At 41.2% G+C, this 23,351-nt stretch overlaps 1 protein-coding gene across 4 annotated transcripts in view; it reads left to right on the top strand.

Moving 5' to 3' along the window:
• LOC126417544 (caspase-1-like) overlaps positions 1-23,351 on the top strand; it is a 270,319-nt gene that overhangs the window by 195,161 nt on the left and 51,807 nt on the right. The window lies entirely within an intron of this gene.

The following is a 23,351-nucleotide window of genomic DNA, read 5'->3' as shown; positions in this document are numbered from 1 at the left end:
GAATGTTTTTGGGAATACCACCATGTGGTGTTGACAGATTACGCTCTAAAAGTCAAACTTGCATACATTAAACATAGTCTCACAATGTTATGGGTGTCTGTCAAGGTGATGTGTCATTGTAAGCTGTTCAAGGGCGTGGTTTGCTCCACGAAAACTCCCCAGCTCATCCAGAACATTTAAAGCAAGTTGCCAATCGTCGCACCACTTTGGAATATTTTCAAGATTCGACAATATTTCTACAGCTTCTTTAACATAGTATTTCATTGCAAATAATTCCATTATCTGAACAAGTTTGAGCTTACAATTAACAGTGTCTGTCAGGTCGCTAATGTGCAACATGAACATTAAGCGTCCCTACATACTTCCCTGGGACACGCTTCAAGTTACGTCAACAACTACCGACGTCTCTCCAGACGACGTAACACCCTGGGACTTTCCTAGCCAGAAATCCTTAATACAGTACCACATTACACTTGATATCCCGTACGATCATACTTTCGATAATATACGTAGATGTGGTACTGAGTCAAACGTTATTTGGAAGTGGAGAGATACTACGTCTCACTGACTGCCTTTATTCATAGCTTCCCAGCAGTCACGTGAGAACACAATAAATCTCTTTTCGAAAGGTCTACGTTTGCGGAATCTGCGCTGGCTGGCAGGGAGAAGGCCCTTGTGTTTGAGATACGTCGTTAAGTTCGAGCTCGCCATATGCTCCAAAATGAAAAGCGTCCCCTGGCATACACTTCACAGTGATACCGAGAGAACATGTACATATGTAGAAATTCAACAAATAATTTCATTGGACCGTCCATCTTTCGAGCTACTTGATCTGCCTTCTTCCGTTTAATTCTGTCTACATTCTTACTTCTTACAACATAGGCTGTTCTCTGGTGCGTTAATTTATTTTTCTGTGTCTGTTAGTGTTTGTTTGGTCCAGTAGATTTATATTTGGACTGTTGCGTCAACATGGCTGTGTATGGCGGCAATTGCAGATTAAGTGTAATTTTTTCGGTTTGTGTTTTCTACACCCGGACGAGCTGAAGGTTTCTCAAAATAACAATCTTGAACGTGGGTGGAATTCAGCAACCGTATTGAAGGTTTGATGGAGGATAGATGTGCCAACCGGTTGCACAAATTTTATTGCATTTCCCTGGTTTTTGTACCAACTAAGACGACGATGATGATGATGTTTGGATTGTGGGGCGCTCAACTGCGCGGTTATCAGCGCCCGTACGATTTTACCATCTTTCCTCAGTCCAACATCGCCACTTGCACGAATGATGATGAAATGATGAGGAAGACACAAATACCCAGTCATTTCGAGGGAGGTGAAAATCCCTGACTCCGCCGGGAATCGAATCCGGACCCCGTGCTCGGGAAGCGAGAACGCGACCCCGAGGCCACGAGCTGCAGATTGTACCAATTAAGGGCATCTTCGTCAGAATGAGCTATAGTTACCTATAAAAAATATTAATCAACATATCAGAATAACAAATATGCATAACGTACATAGGTTCCATCGAGAGGTAATAAAACAATATAAACTGAAATGCAGAAGTCCAATCAATAAAAGTTATCTTGTAAAGTCAGTGTTAAAAGCATAAGCAAATCAAACAACTAGGGCTAGTATCAGACGCAGTAACAGCACTGCAGGATGGTAACAGCGCAATGCGCCCCACTTTTGGGCGCGATTGCCGTAGAGTGGCACGCGAGAAAAAAACTATGTTACAAATGAAAATAATTACCACAACAGAACTATCTAAATAACGGACATATAATAATATATAATAAATGAAAGATACAAGAAATGCTGCACGTTGAAACAACAGTTCTTACACGACATCTGTCGAGTGCATAATGCATTAAAGTGTTCAAAATGAGTAGAATTAACACAGCAGGAATAGCAGCCATGGAATACAATAAAAACCATTAAAAGAAGAGGAAAACTATGTTTCAGAACTGTCTGTGTAAAGACCGACAACCAAGGAACGGCAGTAATTGCTAAAATAAATTCGTAGTTAAGTCTGCTGTAAACGAACAGAATGTCATCATGTACCTAGAATGTAACTGAAAACGTACATAAACAAAGCAATAAATTTTTGAAAAATCTTTCCTTCAAAGAATTAGCGAAGATGCCTGCCACTGGGCTGCTCACTGACAAGCAGTCAGGTTGTTTCTACATTTTACCATTAAATTCAAAGTAGTTGTATTTCTGCACTGTTTCTAGCAAACAATGAGTAACAAACACCTTTTTTAAAGGTGTTCTTTACGTTACTAAAGCACAAATGTAAGGTTATAGATGCATATCTCGCTAGGGGTAAGATAGATACTGCCTACAGGAAAACTAAAGATACCTTTGGAGAAAAGAGACCCACTTGTATGAATATCAAGAGCTCAGATAGAAACCCAGTTCTAAGAAAAAGAAGAGAAAGCAGAAAGGTGGAAGGAGTATATAGAGGGTCTATACAAGGGCCATCTACTTGAAGACAATATTATGGAAATGGAAGAGGACGTAGATGAAGATGAAATGGGAGATATGATACTGCGTGAAGAGTTTGACAGAGCACTGAAAGACCTAAGTGGAAACAAGGCCCCGGGAGTAGACAACATTCCATTAGAACTACTGACGGCCTTGGGAGAGCTAGTCCTGACAAAACTCTACCATCTAGTGAGCAAGATGTGTGAAAAAGGTGAAATACCACCAGACTTCAAGAAGAATATAATAATTCCAATCCCAAAAAAGCAGGTGTCGACAGATGTGAAAATTACCGAACTATCAGTTTAATGAGTCACGGCTGCAAAATACTAACGCGAATTGTTTACAGACGGATGGAAAAATTGGTAGAAGCCTATCTCTGGGAAGATCACTTTGGATTCCGTAGAAATGTTGGAACACGTAAGGCAATACTGACCCTACGACTTATCTTAGAAGATAGATTAAGGAAAGGCAAACCTACGTTTCTAGCATTTGTAGACTTAGAGGAAGCTATTGCAATGTTGACTGGAATGCTCTCTTTCAAATTCTGAAAGTGGCAGGGGTTAAATACAGGGAGCAAAAGGCTATTTACAATTTGTACAGAAACCACATGGCAGTTCCAACAGTCGAGGGGTATGAAAGGGAAGCACTGGTTGGGAAGGGAGTGACACAGGTTTGAAGCCTATCCCCAATGTTATTCAATCTGTATATTCAGCAAGCAGTAAGGAAAACAAAAGAAAAATTCGGAGTGGAAATTAAAATCCATGGAGAAGAAATAAAAACTTTGAGGTTCGCTGATGACATTGTAATTCTATCAGAGGCAGCAAAGGACTTGGAATAGCAGCTGAACGGAATGGACTGTGTCTTGAAAAGAGGATATATGATGGACATCAACAAAAGCTAAACGAGGATAATGGAAAGTAGACGAATTAAATCGGGTGATGCTGAGGGAAATAGATTAGGAAATGAGACACTTAATGTAGTAAAGAAGTTTTGCTGTTTGGGGAGCAAAATAACTGATGGTGGTCGAAGTACAGAGGACATAAAATGTAGACTGGCAATGGCAAGGAAAGCGTTTCGGAAGAAGAGAAATGTGTTAACATCGAGTTAAATGTCAGGAAGTCGTTTCTGAAAGTATTTGTATGGAGTGTAGCCATGTATGGAAGTGAAACGTGGATGATAAATAGTTGGACAAGAAGAGAATAGAAGCTTTCGAAATGTGGTGCTACAAAAGAGTGTTGAAAATTAGATGGGTAGGTCACAAAACTAATGAGGAGGTATTGAGTAGAGTTGTGGAGAAGAGAGATTTGTGGCACAACTTGACTAGAAGAAGGGATCGGTTGGTAGGACCTATGCTAAGGCATCAAGGGATCACCAATTTAGTATTGGTGGGCAGCGTGGAGGGTAAAACTCGTTGAGGGAGACCAAGAGATGAATACACTAAACAGATTCAGAAGGATGTAAGTTGCAGTAGGTACTGGGAGATGAAGGAGCTTGCACAGGATGGAGTTACATGGAGAGCTGCATCAAGTCAGTCTCTGGACTGAAGACCACAACAACATGTTATTCTTTATGATGTTGATGATTGTTTGAACTGGTGTACGTGAGTAGCCTTCACTTGTGCGCATGTAATCGTAACTGCAAACCTGGGAATGTGAACTGACAACATAAGTGCGCTATTGAGCACAACGCCACATCACGTACATGAAATTGAAGATAATACTTTGTGTGTGTGTGTGAAAACCGATCTCATTCATAAGCAAATAAATAAGCAAACCAATAATTTCACGCCCAGCAGGCTTGGTCAGTGCAAAATGTTTGAAAAAAAAAATCGTAACTGTATTTAAAGAGTATTGTAATGTCGACCATTATAAGAAAACACACGAAAATTTCTGCAGTGACATATGACTCTGGTAAAGTAAAGAAAATGGCAAAACCTACATTGCGCAAAGGTAACGAACAGTCAAGTATTATGTATCTCACCTGCACAGTAATACTCCGAATCGACTATATATGAAAAAAACTGCTAAAAACAAACTACAGTTGGTCCATCTTGACACAGAATGACAAAGAAACACATGACAAACTCTAAGTCGAACTTATCAAAGTAAACAATTACAGACTAATACGAAAATTCATTTAATCTGATAACTTCCACGGTTCACTAAATTAACTCAGGTGATCAGTTCAATAGAATAATTATCAAAAACTCGACTGTGACGAGGGTGAAATGGACCAACAATACAAGTCTACAAAAACAAACTTTTTACCTCATCAAATAATACCTTGTTCTTCATTTCAAAAGCCTTTCTTCGTCCTTATGCTATCGAGCAATTGTTGTGATTCATCATTCCTCCTCGTAATAAATCTGCAAGTCACATAGCTCCAAAAATGCGACCATGCATTACACTGTATACTCAACGAAAAAAAAATCCGACTGCTGCAAATTGCAGCTGTCCATTACCGGCTGTCAAAGATTCTATGACTCCATAGTGCTGCCAACACAGACACAGATACTGTTGCCTAACAACTGTTTCTCTGGCCGCAGTTCTTCGAATATATCATTTTCCTTTACAAATATTAACACATCCAACAACATCACCAAAAAATAGCCATCTTACACCGGTACATTGCTGTTCAAATTGGTAATATCGAATGACTGAGTAAATATTTTGAAATACGAACGACATTTTTATATTGTCGTTAAGAAATTTTGCCAAATTATGATTAGCATTGTTCGTACTATTCGTGATTGGTCGAACTGGATGAAGCAATCATATGTACTTTGGACTGTGAGTGCAATTTTGGGGCGTGTGAATTCATGTTAACTATCTGTTTTTTTATGGAATGCTTCGAGGAAATGCTTAGCGGCGCCAGTAAATGATTTAATTTCTTTTCGTAATGCAGGAATTGGGTTCACGTTAGATCCTGAAATGCTGTTTCTTCAAAAAACTTTAAAGTCTTTGTTACATGTCCGCGCTTAATGACAATAACTGAAGCATTACGCTTGTCTGATTTCGAATTGAGGGCTTCATTTTTTTAAGTTTGGCATTAATGTTTTTAATCACTTTTAGAGTGAACGCGTTGTCTAAGGGTAATGCCTCTCATTAGTAATGAAAACGTCCTCGGTCTTAAATTTCGAATAAAAACCACCAGCAAGGGAGGCCACAGACTTGCGGCTAACAAGTCACCCTCGTTCTGCCAACGGCCTTGTCGAAGAGGGCAGATGAGCGGACAGAGGTTCAGAGCAAACTCTTGCCCTCGGAGTAGAAAAATGCCCCGGAAAAATGAAAAATGGAATAATCACCAATGATCAACGGCATGAGAATGCAGATGGCAACCATTGCATTAAATACACATAACGTGTGTCCACAGGACATGTAGCCTGAAACTAAAAGTGTCTTGATGATCTTTCCATTGGCAAACGATTACGCACTAGTTCCCCATTCGGATCTCCGTGTGGCGATTGCCAAAGGAAGGTGATCATGCGAAAAAATTAAATAAACAACGAATGAGTAACGTTCTACGAATCGATTTGTGAAATGCAAGGAGTCTGTACGTTGTAGGAAAGCTAGAAAATCTGAACAGGGAGCTGTTAAGGATCAGTCTAAATATGGTGATGCTCAGTGAAGCGAAGTGGGAAGAAGGCAAGGATTTCAGGTCAGACGAATTTAACGTAATAACAATTGCAGCAGAAAATGGTATTAACGGGAGTAGGATTCGCTATGAATAGGAAGGTAGAGCAGAGAGTGAGTTATTGTGAACAGTTCCGTGATAGGGTTGGTCTCATCAGAATCGACAACAAACCAACACCGACAACAAAAGTTAAGGTATACATGCCAACGTCGCAAACAGAAGATGAAGAGACAGAGAAATTCAGGACATGAAAAACTAATAGTAATGGAAGACTTCAGCACGGTGGTACGGCAATGAGTGGAAGAAGGGGTTATGTGAGAATACGGGTTTAGCTGGCCGCTGTGGCTGAGCGCTTCTAGGCGCTTCCGTCCGCAACCGCGCTGCTGTTACGGTCGCAGGTGTGAATCCTGCTCTGGCGTGGATGTGTGTAATGTCCTTAGGTTATTTAGATTTAAGTAGTTCTAAGTCTAGGGGACTGATGACCTCAGATGTTAAGACCCATAGTTATTAGAGCCATTTGAACCATTTTGAATACGGGTTTGGTAATAGAAATCAGAGAGAAGGAAGGCTAATTGAGTTTTCCAATAAATTTCAGCTTGTAATAACAAACACTCTGTCCAAGAATCAAGGGATGAATAGGTGTACCCGGTAAAGGCCTGCAGACACAGTAATGTTTCAGTTACATTACGCCATGGTCAGCTGGAGATTACGAAATCAGGTATTGGATTATAATGTCTAGCGAGGAACAGATATAGACTGAGATCACAATTTAGTAATCATGAAAGGTAGGGTGAAGTTTAAGAGAGTAGTCACGAAGAATCGAAGAAATGGGCTACGAAAGTACTAAGGAATGAAGACATAGTACGCTTTAAGTTCTCTGAGTCTATAGACATTGCAATACAGAATACCTCAGCAGGCCGTTCATTTAGAGGCCAATGGACATATTCCAAAAGAGTTATCACAGACGTTGGAGAGAAAAACATAGGTGCGAGTGAAGTAACTGCGAGAAAAACCTGGGTAAAAGAAGAACTACTTAGTGATCGACGAAAGGAAAAAGTACACAAATTTTCAGGGAACTTCAGGAACAGAGAAATACAAGTTACTAACGAATGAAATAAACAGGAAGCTAAGCGAAATGGCTGCATGAAAAATGTGAAGTAATAGAAACAGAAATAATTGACTGAAGGGCTGACTCGCCATACAGAAAAGTCGAAACAAACTTAGGCGAAATTAAAAGCAAGAGTGGTAACATGAAGAGTGCAATGGGAATGCCACTGTTAAATGTGGAAGGGCGAATAGGTGGAAGCACTAAACCGAAGGCCTCTATGATGAAGAGAGCTTGTCTGGTGACGTGACAGAAGAAGAAACAGGAGACGATAAGGAAGAGATACGGGATCCAGTATTAGAAACGGAATTTTAAAAGGCTTTGGAAGACTTAAAATCAAATGAGGCAGAAGGGATGGGTAACATTCCTTCGGTATTTTTAAAATCGTTTGGGCATTGGCAACACCCAAACGACTATTCACGTTGGTGCGCAGGATGTGTGACACTGGATAAATGCCATCAGATTTTCGGAAAAACATCGTCCATGCAGTTCCGAAGATTGCAGCAGCCGAAAAGTGCGAGTTATCGCACAATCAGCTTAAAAGTTCTTACATCATAGTCGCTGACAAGAATAATATACAGAGGAAGTGATAATAAAACTGGGGGTCAGTTAGATGACCATTAGTTTGGCTTTAGGAAAAGGAAAGGCACTGCAGAAGTAGCTCTGACGTTGCTGCTGATAATCAAAGCAAGACTGAAGAAAATTTAAGACATGGCCATAAGATATGTCAACCTTGAAAAGGCTTTCTACAATGTAAATTGGTGCATGATGTTCGACATTCTGAGAAAAATGGGGGCAAGGTATAGGAAAAGACGGGTGATATACGATATGTACAAGAATCAATAGGGAACAATAAGGGTGGAAGATCAAGTACGAAGTGTTCGAATTGAAAAGGGTGAAAGATAGGGATGTATTCTTCCGCCACTACTGTTCAGTTTATACATCGAAGAAGCAATGACGGAAACAAAGGAAAGGTTCCAGAGGGGGATTAAAATTCAACGTGAAAGGATATCAACGATAGGTTTTGCTGTTGACGTTGCTATCCTCTGTGAAAGTGGGGACGTATTACAGGATCTATGTGTTGAATGTGGCTTGAGAGTAAGTCGAAGTAAATAATGAGAAGTAGCAGAAATGAGGATAGAGAGAAACTTCACATCAGGATCAATGGTGCGAAGTATATGAAGCTAAGGAATTCTGCTACTTATGCAGCGAGGAGGGTACAGGAAGCAGACTAGCGCAGGCAAAAAGGGCATTTCAGGCCAGGAGAAGTCTGCTAGTATCAAACATAGGCCTTAACTTGAAGAAGAAGTTTCTGAGAAAGTATGGTGGTGAAACATGTACTGTGAGAAGACCGGAAAAGAGCAGGATCGAAGCATCTGAGATGTAGTGCTACGGGAGAATGTTGAAATTTAGGTGGACTGATAAGGTAAGAAACGAGGAGGTTCTCCACAGAATCGAAGACGAAAGGAATATGTCAAAAACACTGACAAGAAAAAGGAACAGGATGGCAGGACCTGTGTCAAGATATTCGGGAAATACTTCCATGGTACTAGAGGGAGCTGTAGAGGGTAAAAGTTGTAGAGAAAGACAGAGATTGGAATGCATACAGAAATAACTGAGGCCGTAGATTTCAAATGCTACTCTGAGATGAGAAGCTTGGTACAGGAGATGAATTCATAGCGTGCTGCATCAAAGCGTGCGGAAGACTGATACCTCAAAAAAGAAGTCGTTATTAAACGAACATTGATTTTTAACTAAATTTTTGTTGGAAATGTTACATACGTCATAGGCTATCCTAATTTGAAGAGAATTTTTCCAATTTAATACTGTCAAGACCCGCCACTTTTTCAACCAAGTTTTGGTCTGACATTTGGCATTACATTGTATTTTAAATTGTTTTCTAAGAGTGATGATTCTTCACGCGGAAAATGTATTTCAGTCTTATTTGAAGATATATCAAAAAAACCTATGCTCTGACTTTTGAAAGCTATTAGTAACAAAAGATTTTGGCACAGTTAAAACACATTGAACCTTAGCGAATTTTTTTTCACAGCTACTGTAAATACGATTTGTACTGTTATCTTACCCATGGTTAGTAAAATCCCAGACATATCAGTCTGATAATTTAATTCATAAGAAAACTTTTTGTAAGTTCTAAGTGCAGTAAGAAAGCTTCTTCATTTAGTCTGTCATCTTGCAAAGAGAACTGATTTTTTTCGGAAATTACTTCTTGTTCTATGCCCTTAAAAGTTGTTGGTTCTTTCATACACTGCCTGAAGGTTCAGAATGGCTTTTACGTGACTAGGTTACAATCCCATTTCTTCACAACGCATGTTATAAATAATTACTGTACATGTGTATAATAATTTTCCTCTTACGTCTTTGTACTTTGTGACAGCATTGCATACTTGGCCTAGGAAAAATCGGACAACCCGTTGACTTATTACAATGGATCTAGATTTCAACTGTAGCATAGTCATATTTAGTGCATACCTTAAAATGACTTCCATATTATTATACTACATCCTCGTACAAAATACAGAAAAATATATATAACCAAAAGAACTGGTGGCTTGTCCACGTGGGTATACACTGCTGAGCCAAAACATTATGACCACTTGCTTAATATCTTGTTTGCCCGTCTTTGGAACAAAATGTACCACTGATTCTGTGTAGCAGGGATCCGATAGTTTGTTGGTAGGTTTGTGAAGTTATGTGGCATTAGAACTCTACGCACAGGTCATGCAATTCGCGTAGATTACGTGCCGCTAATTCGCATACGCGGTGATCGCACCCGATAGTGACCCAAATGGGTTCGATAGGACTTATATGAGACGAATTTGGTCACCGAGATATCAACGTGAGTTCACTGTTAAGCTCCTCAAACCACAGTGGAACGGTTCTAGCCCCCAGACGTGGACAATTTAACGGCTGAAAGATGACATCGCTGTAAAAATTGTTTTCCACCACCACGGTTCCGAGAGTACAGAAAATGGGAATAGAGATCAACATAACCATTATTTCCACCCTTTTTGAAACCTTTTTGAAAACCGCACACTGCATGTTGTACCACCATACAGCGAGACGTTCAGAGGTAGTGGTCCAGATTGCTGTACACACCAGTACCTCTAATACCGAGTAGCACGTCCCCTTGGATTGATGCATACCTGTATTCGTCATGGCATACTATCCACAAGTTCATCGAGGCACTGTTGGTCCAGATCGTCCCACTCCTCAACGGCGACTCGACGTAGATCCATCAGAGTGGTTGGTCGGTCACTTGGTCACTTCGTCCATAAACAGCCCTTTTCAATCTATTCCAGGCATGTTCGATAGCGTTTATGTCTGGAGAACATGCTGGCCCCTCTAGTCGAGCGATGTCGTTATCCTGAAAAAAGTCATTATTAACAAGATGTGCACGATGGGCACGCGAATTGTCGTCCATGAGGACGAATGCCTCGCCAATATGCTGCCGATATGGTTGCACTGTCGATGGCATTCAGGTATCGTACAGCCGTTACGGCGCCTTCCATCACCACCAGCGGCTTACGTTGGCCCCACATAATGCCACCCCAAAACAGCAGGGAACCTCCACCTTCCTGTACTCGCTGGACAGTGTGTCTAAGGCGTTCAGCCTGATCGGGTTGCCTCCAAACACGTCTCAGACGATTGTCTGGTTGAAAGCAAATGCGACAGTCATCGGTGAAGAGAACCTGATGCCAATCCTGAGCGGTCCATTCCGCATGTTTTTGGGACCATCTGCTCCGCGCTGCATGGTGTCGTGGTTGAAAGATGGACATCACCGTGGCCGTCGGGGGTGGAGTTGCGCATTATGCAGCCTATTGTTCACAGTTTGAGTCGTAACACAACGTCCTGTGGCTGCACGAAAAGCATTATTCAACATGGGGGCGTTGCTGTCAGCCATAATCCGTAGGTAGCGGTCATCCACTGCAGTAGTAGTCCTTGGGCGGCCTCAGCGAGGCATGTCATCGACAGTTCCTGTCTCTATGTATTTCCTCCATGTCCGAACAACATCCCTTTGGTTCACTCCGAGACGCCTGGACACTTCCCTTGTTGAGAGCCCTTCCTGGCACAAAGTAACAATGCGCACTCGATCGAACCGCAGTATTGACCGTCTAGGCGTGGTTGAAGTACAGGAAACAAGAGCAGTGTACCTCCTTCCTGGTGGAATGACTGGAACTGATCGGCTGTCGGACCCCATCCGTCTAATAGGCGCTGCTCATGGATGGTTGTTTACATCTTTGGGCGGGTTTAGTGACATCTCTGAGCAGTCAAATGGACTGTGTCTGTCATACAATATCCACAGTTAACGTCTATCTTCAGGAGTTCTGGGGACCGGGGTATGCAAAACTATTTTGATGTGTGTATAAAGGGACGCAGGTTGTTCGCAGCTGTCAGCGCGTTTTCGATTACTACCACACTATCCACACAAGCGCAGGTGACTGTCTTCCATAGCATAATACCGCTCTCACCAGCTTGCGCCGTGGCGTCGCCGTTCACCTCGATGACGGCGTTGGTGCAGCCGCGCATCGGCCTAGTGCAGGAAAAATGTGCTCACCTGAAGAACTCATGCATTTTAATTGATCGACGGTCGACTCCCGATGTTCCCGTGCCCACTGCAATCGTAACTGACGGTGTCCTTGGGTCAACCTGTGAACACGTAGGGGTGGTCTGCTTTGGAGTTTCCGAAATTCCTTCACCAGGGAAGACGAATGGAATATTCCAGAATTTGAAACACGAGCAGCTGCTAGCATGAGTTTCTTAGAAGTAGATACCTTAGTGGTTGCGAAGCAACTCAGATCGCTTGATACGGGCAAGTCTTCAGGTCCAGATTGTATACCGATTAGGTTCCTTTCAGATTACGCTGATGAAATAGCTCTCTACTTAGCAATCATATACAACCGCTCGCTCACCGATAGATCTGTACCTACAGATTGGAAAATTGCGCAGGTCGCACCAGTGTTTAAGAAGAGTAGTAGGAGTAATTCATCGAACTACAGACCTATATAATTGACGTCGGTTTGCAGTAGGGTTTTGGAGCATATACTGTATTCAAACATTATGAATCACCTCGAAGGGAACGATCTATTGATGAAGTAATGGCCGCTATCGACAGGGGATCTCAAGTTGATTCCGTATTTCTAGATTTCCGGAAAGCTTTTTACACCGTTCCTCACAAGCGACTTCTAATCAAGCTGCGGGCCTATGGAGTATCGTCTCAGTTGTGCGACTCGATTTGTGATTTCCTGTCAGGAAGGTTGCAGTTCATAGTAATAGACGGCAAATCATCGAGTAAAACTGAAGTGATATCAGGTGTTCCCCAGGGAAGCGTCCTGGGACCTCTGCTGTTCCTGATCTATATAAATGACGTGGCTGACAATCTGAGCAGTTCTATTAGGTTGTTAGCAGATTATGCTGTAATTTACCATCTAGTAAGGTCATCCATAGACCAGTATCAGTTGCAAAGAGATTCAAAAAAGATTGCTGTATGGCGTGGCAGGTGGCAGTTGATGATAAATAACGAAAAGTGTGAGGTGATCCACATGAGTTCCAAAAGAAATCCGTTGGAATTCGATTACTCGATAAATAGTACAATTCTTAAGGCTATCAATTCAAGTAAGTACCTGGGTGTTACAATTACGAACAACTTCAGTTGGAAAGACCACATAGATAATATTGTGGGGAAGGCGAACCAAAGGTTGCGTTTCATTGGCAGGACACTTAGAAGATGAAACAAGTCCACTAAAGAGACAGCTTACACTACACTCGTTCGTCCTCTGTTAGAATATTGCTGCGTAGTGTGGGATCCTTACCAGGTGGGACTGACGGAGGACATCGAAAGGGTGCAAAAAAGGGCAGCTCGTTTTGTATTGTCACGTAATAGGGGAGAGAGTGTGGCAGATACGATACGCGAATTGGGATGGAAGTCATTAAAGCAAAGACGTTTCTCGTCGCGGCGAGATCTATTTACGAAATTTCAGTCACCAACTTTCTCTTCCGAATGCGAAAATATTTTATTGAGCCCAACCTACATAGGTTGTCAAAGTCACTTATCTCAATGGACTTCGCCATTTGCAGCCAATATCTTCGGTATGATGATCCCCCGTCCGTGTTTGCTCCAGTTATACACTTTTGTTACCGTGTCACTTGCCAACATCGCGTTGGGAAGTAGTCATAACGTTTAGGCTTATCGGTTTTATCGCATCTTATCTTACGTAGTATACTGGTTTAGCTACTTTACTTATGAGTCTATTTATCACACCTGTTTTGCTCTTCTGGTGGTTTTAACCTTCTTGGCTTGTCCCATTGCGCCCTTTTATCTTTTTCGCTTTCACACTGCAAGCTTACACTCTCATTCTTTCTTATGCTCTAGGATGGTGGATTTTGAGCCAGTGTGACAGTGCAATGAAAATCACTCTCGTCCATCGTTGTCCTTCATTGAACTGCTCTACATGCTGCAGTAACCGTGACACATTGTTGGCTCCGGTATCTGAATAAAATGACAGAAATTTTGAAAATAAAAATTAGTAAATCAGTACGGTTCCTTTCTGATTGAGCAACTGAACAACGATCATTGTTGACGGTGGCACGCATTCTCTCTATTGCATCTGATACACATGTAAAAAGACTGCGCGGCCAGATTGGCCGAGCGATTCTTGGCGCTACAGTCAGGAACCGTGCGACCGCTACGGTCGCAGGTTCGAATCCTGCTTCGAGCATGGAAGTGTGTCCTTAGGTCAGTTAGGTTTAAGTAGTTCTAAGTTCTAGGGGACTGATGACCTCAGAAGTTAAGTCCCAAAGTGCTCAGAGCCATTTTGTAAAAAGACTGCAATGATTTCAAAATAAAGCTGGCTCCTGAAGTTTTTATCATTTACGAGTCGTCGTAATTTAACACCACCATCATTTCTGTGTGTGGGGCCTGTATCTTACAGAAGCGAGAGCAGTAGACTCGCAGTTCGCAGACAGTGGCCAGATCAAATGTAGTTTGCGCTTGCTCAGAATTATATAAGCCACTGTTAAATGATCCGCAAATAATATAAGGAATGCGCTTTGCTTACAGCAATGGCGGAACACAAATTTCATTCTGCATGTTAGTCTCTTTACCATGATCTGATGACCCCACAGTTACAGGTTTTCTGAAACAAATATTAGAAAAAATTATAAAGCAAGTATCAGTTAATAATTACAGGGAGTGCATATCCTTTTAAATGGAACATAAATATATCCCATTGTGACAGATTTAATTCTAAATCAAACTAATTCCATTACAGAGAGACTTAACATAAAATATGTCTTTTCAGTTCGATGGAGACAACAGAAACGAGTATAGTTTGTTGAGAGGAGCTTGGCTTCCAGCTTACGTTTTGCAATAAAGCATTTGAAAATACAATTCCTCCGATTCGTTTCAGGCATAGGCTGATTTCACTGTTATCGCTTATATGAATTCACAGCTCATAAACATTTTATTATATTTTTTATAGACAATCCTTCAGCTGATGCACTGAAATGTGCCCTGCCTGCACTTCAGTATATCGATCTGGCCAACGGATTAGGTCAGGTTCTAACGTTGGTTTACAAATGTTATATTCGGCGCTGGCAATAATTCCAGAGGTACTTCTGGACTGTGCAACTGTGGTTGCGTGATTACTGTAATTTCTGCTGGTAGATGGAAGATTGATCCTGTTATATAGCATCTAGACCTGCTGATTGATAAGCCACTACCCTTCAGTTGAATCCATCTGGCCTCCGTGAGCTTTCACTGCTCGTAACAACTAGTCAATACTACCATGTCACCACAAGTATAGCAAATCCAATGAAAAGCTGCTTGCTGGAAATGCACTTTAGGTTCCACGATATCCCTCACACTATCTTGTCCATTCTGTTTGACTAAGAACAACTGTAACACGCATGTGCTCAAGCTAATTTGTTTAACTCTTGTCGGACCTCCCTCCGATGTTAGTAATGTTCCACGGATTCCAATCTACACGAACTCCTCAAGGGCTGCCCCCCTGGCTGGGTATGTGTGAATGGCGTAACACTTCAGCTGTATATGTCTTCCTGTTACTATAAATCGAAAGAGAACTCACAATCGTGCCCGGTCAGTTTTCGCTTTTAGTGATGCTATGCGGGGACAGAAGGGCACGTTTTGTCTACTGGGTTCCGTAATCAGGTATAACTCAGGCGGCAGCTTTCTCCATGCTGTCTATAACACTCACAAGTACTGTTCAGACGACAGAAAATTAGCACCCAGTTATCCATGAAACACATGATGTATATCTTCTTCCAAGTTTGAGACTACCCCTCATGTGCCCCATAAGCTATCTGATAATATTTGTAATAGCCTCCTCACTACAATTCCCTTGCGCATTACTTCTACTCATGCTTGCAGCACTCACAAAATCCGATTTATCGTGTCCTCCGATTTCCTAGCGTAATCTATTACACTACTTGACGATTTCCGTAATCACCATGTGTTGTCAAGCATTTCACTCTCACTGTCTTTGTAACCTGCCACGGTTCTGGCTACTTATTTCCCTCCGCCAGTCCACTTACTGCTCGCACAGTTTTTCGTTTCACTCTCTAATATCACCCTCGCATGTTATGGATAGTGAGAATATCCTAGTAGTATTCTTGCAAATCCTAAGATGCAGTGAGAGAAGAAAGTTAGATTTACTCCAATAAATGTAACTGTGAAATGGATTTTTGATCATGTATTACTTACGGTTACTCCTGTAAATACACCTAAACCTGCGTACATTACACTTAGTGCCTCGCAGAGGGTCACCGAACCACCTTCGCGATAATTCGGTTTTATTCTACTCTCGAACAGTGTGCAGAAAAAACGAACATCTATTTCTTTCCATGCGAGCTCTGATTTTCCTCACTTTGTTGTGGTCACCGTTTCTTCCTACGTAGGTCGGCGCCAATAAAATATTTTCACATCCGGAGGAGACAATTGGTGATAGAAATTTCGGAAAAGTTCCCACCGCAACCAGAAACGCCTTTGTTTTATTGATGTCCACCCCACATCCTGTATCATTTCCGTGACGCTCTCTCCCCTATTTCTCGATAATACAAAACGTGTAGCCCTTCTTTGAACTTCTTCGATGTACTCAGTTAGTCTTTTCTGGTAAGGATCCGAGACCACGCAGCACTATTCCAAAAGAAAACGGACAAGCGTAGCGTAGGCACTCTCTTTAGTACATCTGTTGCATCTTCCAAGTGTTCTGCCAATAAAATACAGTGTTTGGTTCGCTTTCCCCACATTTTCTGTGTGTTCTTTCCAATTTAAGTTGTTCGCAATTGCAATTCTTAGATATTCAGTTGCTTTTACGGCCTTCATATTTAAATGATTTATCGTGTAACCGAAGTTAAGCGGATTTCTTTTAGTACTCACGTGGATGACCTCACAATTTTCATTATTGGGCTCAACTGCCAATTTTCACACCATACAGATAACTTTTCTAAATTGTTTTGCAGTTTGTTTGAATCTCTTGATGACTTTATTAGACAATACACGACAGTGTCATCTGCAAACAACCTAAGACTGCTGTTCAGATTGTCTCCTAAATTGTTTGTATAGATAAGGAACAGCAGAAGCCTATGACACTACGTTGAGGAACGCCAAAAATCACTTCTCTGGTACTTGATAACTTTCCATCCATTACTACGAACTGTAGCCTCTTTGACAGGAAATCACGAACAATTTGAAATCCCTTGTCAGTAGCATTCAATACTTCGTGTGAGTAAAGAGCTAGTGGTGTTTCACAAGAAAGTTGTTTCTAAATCCGTGTTGACTGTGTCTCGCTTGACTGTTTCCTCGAGGTAATTCATAATTTTTGATCACAATACATGTTCCAAAATCCTGATGCATATCGATGTTAATGATGTGGATCTGCAATTTAGTGGATTACTCCTATTGCTTTTCTTGAATGTTGGTGTGACCTGTGCAACTTTCCAGTCTTTGGGTACGAATCTTTCTACGAGCGAGAGGTTGTATACGAGTGTTAAGTACGGAGCTATTGAATCAGCGTAGTCTGAAAGAAGCATAATTAGTATACAGTCTGGATAGGAATACTTGCTTTTATTAAGTGATGTAAGTTGCTGCACTACTTCGAAGATATCTACTTCTGAGTTACTCATGTTGCCAGCTGTTCTTGATTCGAATTGGGAAATATTTACTTCGTCTATTTTGGTGAAGCAATGTCAGAAGTCTGTGTTCAGTAACTCTGCTTTAGTAGCACTGCTATCGATAGTATTTCCGTTGCTATCACGCAGACATGGCATTGATTGTGTCTTGCTGCTAGAATACTTTACATATGAACACAGTCTCTTTGGATTTTGTGCCATGTTTCGAGAGATAGTTTCGTTGTGGAAACTGTTATAAGCATCTCGCATTGAAATCTGCTCTAAATTGCGAGCTTCTGTAAAAGATGCCAATCTTGAGTATTTTGCGTTCGTCTACATTTGACATACTGTTTTCGTTGTTTCTGAAACAGTGTTCTGGCCTGTTTTGTGTACCACGGGGAATCAGCTCCGTCTATTCTTAATTTATTTCGTACAACTCTCTCAATTGCTGTCGACACTGTTCCTCTGAATCTAAGTCACGTCTGCTCTACACTTACATAGTTAATTTAGAAGGAGTGAAGATTGTCTCTCAGGAAGGCGTCAAGCGAATTTTTGTCTGCTTTTTTGAATAAATATATTTTTAGTTTATTTTTGGAGGATTTGAGAGTTATGATTTTCAGTGTCGCTACGGCAAACCCGTGTTCACGAATCGCATTACTCACTTTGATGCTCATTAGCTCAGGACTGTTTGTTGCTAAGTGGTCAAGTGTGTTTTCACATCTGTTTTCTGTTCCAGTAGGTTCATGAACTAATTGTTCGAAATAATTTTCAGACAATACGTTTAGCACAAAATGCGTATCTGTGGATTTAAACATGTATTTTCGACAACATATCGAGGGAAAATTTGAAGTCACCATCAACTTTGATTGAATAGGTCGGGTATGTGTTTGAAATTAGAATCTAGTTTTCTTTCAACCTTTCAACAATTGTATCATTTGATTTGGGAGGTCGGTGAAAGGATCCAATTATTATTTTATTCCGGATGAAAGGAATGACCTCTACCTATACGAACTCACAGGAACTATCTACTTCCATTTCGCTACAAGATAAACTCCTTCTAAAAGGACCAAAGACGCCACTGCTGTTTTTAGCCTAGCCTTTCTGAACACCATTAGGTCCCTCGCAAAAATTTCGGCTTAACTTATCTCCGGACTTAGCCAGCTTTCAGAGCCTATAACGAAATGAGCACCAGTGCTTTCTATTAGCGTTCGGAGCTCTGGCACTTTCCGAGAGCAGTTAAGACAATTTACAACTGTTATACCGATTGTTCCTAGATCTAAGTTCTTCCTGCGTTCGACTTGCACCCATTGAGACTGAAGCCTTTCTATATTTCCCCCAGACCCTCTAGCCTAAGAAACCGTCAAGTCCACGCCACTAACCCCCGTTACACGTGTAGCCACCTCCTGCGTGTAATGGACTACTGACTTATTTAGAAGAACCCGAAACCCCACCACCCTTCGGCGCAAATCGAGGAATGTGCAGCCTACACGATGACAGAACCATCTGCGCCTCTGAGTCAGACCTTCCACTTGGCTCAGTACGAGAGGTCCACAATCGGCCCTCTCAACTATGTCACAAATGGAGAGATCTGCTTTCATCTCGCAAGCAAGACTGGCAGCCTTTATTACTTCTGATAGCCACTCGAAACCAGAGACAATCTCTTCTGATCATTGGTACCGACGTGAGCCACCACCTGCAGGTGGCTGCATCCTGTGATCTTCGTGGCATCTGGAAGGATCCATTCCACATCTGGATTGACTCCACCCGGTACGCACACAGAGTTCACACTGGTTTTTTTTCCACTCCTTAGCAGCCATTTATCTGATGGACCCCATAACGCACCTAACATTGGAACTCCCAACTATCAATAATCCCACCCCCTGTGACTGCCTGGGTCTTGCAGGCTGAGAGGTTTCCTCTGGAAAAGGACAGGTGACTGCATCTGGCTGAGCGACAGTGTCAGTCACAGACAGCACCTGTAACCTGGTCGTCAGATTAACCAGGGAGTCCTTACTTTCCGCCCCCTGGGGAGTCTTTCACTGCCTGCCACGCCACAAGGCGACCTCCCACTCGGCCACTGGTGAGGGTCAACCTCAATGCGAGCAGTAATAGGGCTGGCCACCAGTGCGGACCCATCGCCAAACTCCCGAGTCATGTTGGACGTCCGTTGGATCCCCACAGCTGGGCCACAACAGTGGTGCCCATTCACTGGAGCCTCAAGCTGTGTAAATGAAGCCATACCATCTCAAAAACCGTTTTCTAGATTTTGCCCACAGCATCCCACCGTCCCCTCTTCCATGTGTACGTGCCACAACTTCCACTACCCATCTTATTTGTTCCCGTAGTTGCTCATAGGATGTATGCAGCTTACTACACCCGATTCAGCACCCCTTGCCAAAGTCAGTTGAGTACTTTTCCCAAAGTTCTCACGTTATTCCGCATTTCCCTTCCATTAAAAATCACCTTCAGCGCCACTGATGCCTAGTAAATATGATGAAATGCAACAGGGGCTAATGTCACTCTTACACCCCCCTCAGAAGGCAACTGCTGCTAGAAATCCCATTAAATATAACAAAAATAACGAAAAAAGTATTTGTGTTAAAATAAGTAATTCACTACAATCCTATATACGAGGTAATATATAAATATAAGAAACGAAATCTGTAACAAACACCCCTCATATCCTTGATCTTAATATATATGGTACTTCTTGCATAGGCTCAACCACATTTTCTTGTCTCTTCCTCTTATTCCTTCTCCTCATGTTATTCTCTGACTCTGCCATAAAAATTCTTGGAACTGAGTTCAGACTATTTCGAAAAGGTCGTAGATGTTCAAAATACCCTTCTTCTCGTTAACTAATGCTTTAGGTTGACTCGTGAAGTAGCCTTCACCACCTGATACCTTGTGATGAACTTCTTCATCCTCTTCTTCAGCCTGTGAGGGGCGTATAACATCACCCAGTGCCCTAATTTAAACTGCAGTGAATTGCCATATGTTTCACTGATTCCTTCTGCTTCTCTCAAGCCTTCTAATTCGTCTTCTGTACTCGTTCTCATTCTTCTTGTATTTTATTCTTCGTGTTTATGAAATCGAATGATGATGCTACCGCCCGTGCATCAAATCATATGGGGATAACCGAGTATTCGCGTGTACTTTTCAGTTATACACGAACCTAAGATATGTATCCAAATCAAATCGCTGTGATGTGGCATCACATAGGACCAGCATTTTTCTGATTGTTCTATGAACCCACTACATTCTGTCCTTAGCCTTTGGATGAAGAGGACTCATTCTTAACTTCTTCACATGCAACAACCAACGCAGCTCCTTCAAAAAGACCAACATGAAATTCGTGCCATGGTTGAGGTCAGTCTACTTGGATCTCCAAACTCGATTATCCAGTTGTTAGCCATTGCTTGTGCTGGTGTCACTGACAACATACCGAGGAAAATGATTTATCATTGTTAATACAAATCAATTTCTTGCTGGTATATGATTTAATGGTTCCAGTACATCGATCCTAGGCAGTTTAGTTGATTTTGATGCCTTCAGTACCCTCTGCAATGGCACTTCCCTGCGATTCAAGTCTGTTCGCTGCACACTCTCCAAGCAGTTCCTCATAGATGGATCCACATCTGGGTGATTTCATCTCAAATCATACAGCTCATGTCAACTCATGGTCATGAATTTCTCTGAAAAAATATATATTAGACCTCTATATCGTTAAGTGTTAAAAAATAAAATATATTCGTTTTGTCTTAATTTTCGTAAATGTTATGGCCTTTTGAAGAATGTTTATTTTGTAAATTACTCTTCAAACAGTAGAGAACAAAAAAAAAAAAATAACTAATGAACCAAAAGTACTGGGGACATGGCAGATGTTTTGCTATAAAGCTCCCTGTTAGTGTGTTGAAATTTATTTAACCCATACACCTAAAGGGTTCCTTTAACTTACAAATTTAAGACGAAAAACGAAATTTAAATTATTTTTCCAATTAAAAAACTTTTTCTTCTAATTTAGAAATTCACAGAACGCTAACTTTTCTGATATATTACCAGATACTACTGATGTAATTATAAACAGTATCTTTCCTGCTCCATCTGTCTGTATTATGTAAATATTTATTACTAAAAATGTAAAAAATTGCATTTTTACGAGTTTTTACGAATTATTCACTAGAAAATCCACATCCGAAAACTTTTGAGAATTACGCTAAATATTATTTGGTTAATATGTTAGTAGTCAATGCAAACCAGTGGGCAATATTTTTCTCTGTAAAGTGTTAAAAAATTTTCAATATTCTGCATAATTCGCAACACTGAATTTCTGGTGTAAAATATGCATGTTGGTAACACTGTTTCCAGCGCTCTTCTGTTTATAACAAATGATTGAGAACTTGCACATGAATCGTTATGCATTGAGTTTTGTGTTTGTTTTGAACTTTTTGTTGGATACAGTGTCAGTGAGAAAATACGGTAGTGAAAGAGTGAGATGTGTCGGCTATGAAAAAAGACACAGAAAGGTGGTGTTTAAGAAAGTGAAAAACACTTCACAATTGTTGGAAATGTGTCAGAGGTATTGCAGAAATATCTTGGTCCTCAAGTAACAGTATTATCATTACATCAATTGTGCAGGAATTGCTACACTCATCACAAGAAGAAATTCAGTGACGACTCACCTGAACGACCCCCATCACCCAAATGTGAAACTGAAGAAGACATTGCAGATGTTTATATTTCTGGGTGTGAAGTTGTTGATGTGTTGAATGTTAACGTTTCTACTCTAGCTCCAACGATATCCCTCCTTAAAGGTCCAGGAAAGGTAAGATGCACAAGAAGAACACGGTATGTAAAAAGAAAAGTGGAAGAAAGTGAAACAACTTTGAACAGGCAACATTTTCAAAACTTTCTGAAGTGTATAATGTAGATGCACTTGGTGCAGACCCTGAAGATAGTGATATGTGCACGAAATGTGATGTGTGGTTTCAAAACCTAAATACCTCTGTCCCAGAAGCCACTTGTACTGAGAAGGTACTGTTACTAACACTGATATCAGGCATCTACTCTAAGCAGTAGATACAGAAATAGATAGCCACTTCCTCACATTATTTGATTTCAAAAGCTTGTAAAATAAAGAACGAGAAAGGTATTTGGGCATGCCCATATTCTGACTGTGGGAATCCGTTGCAAGACGAAATGTTTACTGTTGCTCTGGAATATTACCTAAGTGATGACAAAGATTACAACAGGCGAGGTCGTAACCAGGCATATGTTATCTCTGTTAGTGAAAATGGTGAAGAAGTTAAAAAGGTAAAAATACATATGACAAGATGATTCAGAAAAGCATATCTCCTAATAAAAAAAGGAGAACCCAAATTTGAAAATTGGTCTCACAGAATTCTACTCCTTACTACCAACATGAGTAAAATGCTAGGCAGTGAAAGAAGTATGCACATTTATTTACTGCACTAATTGGAAACTTGTTTCTTTCGCCATAAGTAGTGTCGCAGAAAAATAGCACACAGAGATGGACCTGACATTTATATGTATATGTCAAGAGCCGCAAGATAAATGATGGTTTCAGGAGTACGTAATGGGGATTCAGAGACAGATCATAGGAGAAGTAAAATCAGCCACATCCCAGAATACTTATACATTAATTCTTCATTTCGAATTTGCTGAGAATTGGTCTGTTGCTCAGAACGAAATTCAAAGCTACCACTGGCACACATCACAGGTATCAATCTTCACGTGTTGCTCACTTCCTTGGAACATCACGCTGTTTTGCTATTGTCAGTGACTATCTCATTCATGACAGTGCACATGTTTGCTACGCTGTCAGCCTGATAATTGATGACATAGTGCGGCGGCGCGGTTCTTTCCGTCCCTTTACGACGGACCTGCACCTACCTGTGAACATTGTGTCAGCAGATCATCAGTAGGGAAGCCGAGTGAAACCTACTGTACTTCGACGTGAAC

This window comes from Schistocerca serialis, chromosome 1, assembly GCF_023864345.2.
Source record: "Schistocerca serialis cubense isolate TAMUIC-IGC-003099 chromosome 1, iqSchSeri2.2, whole genome shotgun sequence".
Taxonomy (NCBI): Eukaryota; Metazoa; Arthropoda; class Insecta; order Orthoptera; family Acrididae; genus Schistocerca; species Schistocerca serialis.
The sequence above is the reverse complement of the archived record's forward strand: the minus strand, read 5'-3'. Positions and strand labels throughout refer to the sequence as shown.